Genomic DNA, 3184 nt, shown 5'->3' on the forward strand with positions numbered 1-3184 from the left:
GTAGGACAAAAGATGTCATGCAAGTTCTTTTCCATAAGCACGTATGACTATATTCAGAATACATGCCTACATTACATTGATGAACTAGAGCTAGTTCTGTGTCACCCTATGTTATAACTGTTGCATGAGGAATCGCATCCGACATAATTATCCATCACTGATCCATTGCCTACGAGCTTTTCACATATTGATCTTTGCTTAGTTACTTTTCCGTTTCTACTGTTACAATTACTACAAAGATGCTACTTTTACTTTTGCCACCATTACCGTTACTTCCATACTACTTTGCTACTAAATATTTTGCTACAGATATTAAGTCTTTCAGGTGTGGTCGAATTGACAACTCAACTGCTAATACTTGAGAATATTCTTTGGCTCCCCTTGTGTCGAATCAATAAATTTGGGTTGAATACTCTACCCTCAAAAACTGTTGCGATCCCCTATACTTGTGGGTTATCAGCTATCCCCTATAAATATGCTCCACAGGTATCTCCGAAGGTGTTTGTTGGGTTGGCATATATCGAGATTAGGATTTGTCACTCCGCGTATCGGAGAAGTATCTCTGGGCCCTCTCGGTAATGCACATCATGATAAGCCTTGCAAGCAATGTGACTAATGAGTTAGTTGCGGGATGATGCATTACGGAACGAGTAAAGAGACTTGCCGGTAACGAGATTGAACTAGGTATGAAGATACCGAAGATCGAATCTCGCGCAAGTAACATACCGATGACAAAGGGAATAACATAAGTTGTCATTACGGTTTGACCGATAAAGATCTTCGTAGAATATGTAGGAACCAATATGAGCATCCAGGTTCCACTATTGGTTATTGATTGGAGATGTGTCTCGGTCATGTCTACATAGTTCTCAAACCCGTAGGGTCCACACGCTTACCGTTGGATGACGGTTTATATTATGAGTTATGTGTTTTGGTGACCGAAGCTTTTTCGGAGTCCCGGATGAGATCAGGGACATGACGAGGAGTCTCGAAATGTTCGAGAGGTAAAGATTGATATATTGGATGATAGTATTTGGACATCGGAATGGTTTCAGGACGTTTCCAGAGTAGCGAGGGGTTACCGGAACCCCCCGGGGAAGTAATGGGCCAACATGGGCCATAGGGGAGAGAGAGGGAAGCCCACAAGGGGTGGCGCAGGCCCCCCATGGGCTGTCCGAATTGGACAAGGGGAAGGGGGCGCGACCCCCCTTTCCTTTCCCCCTCTCCCTCTCCTTCCCTCTTTCCCACTCCATGAGAAGGAAAAAAGGGGGGCGAATCCTACTAGGAGTGGAGTCCTAGTAGGACTCCCCCCCTTGGCATGCCCCTTGGTGGCCGGCCTCCTCCTCCCCTCCTTTATATACGGGGGCCGGGGGCACCCCAAAGCACAACAGGTATTCTCTTAGGCGTGTGCGGTGCCCCCCTCCACAGTTTACTCCTCCGGTCATATTGTCGTAGTACTTAGGCGAAGCCCTGCGCGGATCACATCACCATCACAGTCACCATGCCGCCGTGCTGACGAAACTCTCCCTAGACCCTCTGCTGGATCAAGAGTTCGAGGGACGTCATCGAGCTGAATGTGTGCTGAACTCGGAGGTGCCGTACGTTCGGTACTAGATCGGTTGGATCACAAAGACGTTCGACTACATTGTCGGTGTCAAAACCGGCGGACCCCGGGTAGGGGGTCACGAACTGTGCGTCTAAGGCGGATGGTAACAGGAGGCAGGGGACACAATGTTTACCCAGGTTCGGGCCCTCTCGATGGAGGTAATACCCTACTTCATGCTTGATTGATCTTGATGATATGAGTATTACAAGAGTTGATCTACCACAAGATCGTAGAGGCTAAGCCCTAGAAGCTAGCCTATGATTATGATTGTTCTTCTATGGACTAAACCCTTCAGTTTATATAGACACTGGAGGGGGCTAGGGTTACACAGAGTCAGTTACAAGGGAGGAGATCTACATATCTGAATTGCCAAGCTTGCCTTCCACGCAAAGGAGAGTCCCACTCGGACACGGGACGAAGTCTTCAATCTTGTATCTTCACAGTCCAACAGTCCGGCCAAGGTATACAGTCCGGCTGTTCGAGGACCCCCTAATCTAGGACTCCCTCTGTAGCCCCTGAACCAGGCTTCAATGACGATGAGTCCGGCGCGCAGATTGTCTTCGGCATTGCAAGGCGGGTTCTTCCTCCGAATACTCCATAGAAGATTTCGAACACAAGGATCGTGTCCGGCTCTGCAAAACAAATTCCACATACCATCGTAGAGAGTATAATATTTCCACAAATCTAATCTGCTGACAACTTTTCATAACGTGACATCACGCCATGGCCCGGTCATTATTCGAACCGTTTTTCTCAACCAGTTACTGCACATATTGCGAGGCGGTTTTCTTGGCACGTCTTGTCGAAGCAGAGATCGTGTCCCCTTATCACGGGATTCTCATCAATACGGGTGTGGGTAACCGAAGCGCACCATCAATCACGGCGCTTGGGGAATAAGCGATTTTACCAGGCAAGTGGGGAGGCGCACAGTTTCTACCGCCCTTATAAAGGGACAAGGACTCCTCCTTTTCACCCACGCCTTCTTCTTCCCTGCCCATCCATTCTCGCGCACTCGAGCTCCAGCGCCCAAGTTCGCATTTTCTCCGCAAAACCACTCCAAACATGTCTGGAGCGGGAGGCAAGTGGATGATCTCCTCCGTTACGGAGGAGAACATCACGAAGCTTCGGGAAGCCGGATACCTAGCCGCAGACATCGCGCACCGGCTCCCAGACGCGGGGCAGATCGTCCCTACTCCAGAACCCCACGAGAGGGTTGTATTCCTCACCCACTTCGTCCGCAGGCTGGGATTTCCCCTCCACCCATTTGTCCGCAGGCTCATGTTCTACTACGGGCTGGATTTCCATGATCTGGCCCCTAATTTCATCCTCAACATCTCGGCGTTTATCGTCGTGTGCGAGGCTTTCCTCCACATCAAGCCCCACTTCGTCCTGTGGCTGAAGACCTTCAACGTTAAACCGAAGGTGGTGGTCGGCCAGCAAGCGCAGTGCGGAGGCGCCATGGTGGGCAAAATGCCCAACGTCACCTGGCTCAAAAGCTCCTATGTGGAGACCGTGAAGGGGTGGCAATCGGGGTGGTTCTACATCACCGAGCCGCGCGACACCAACTGGGTGGCGGCC

The sequence above is a fragment of the Triticum aestivum genome, chromosome 5D (assembly GCF_018294505.1).
Source record: "Triticum aestivum cultivar Chinese Spring chromosome 5D, IWGSC CS RefSeq v2.1, whole genome shotgun sequence".
NCBI classification, from domain to species: domain Eukaryota; kingdom Viridiplantae; phylum Streptophyta; class Magnoliopsida; order Poales; family Poaceae; genus Triticum; species Triticum aestivum.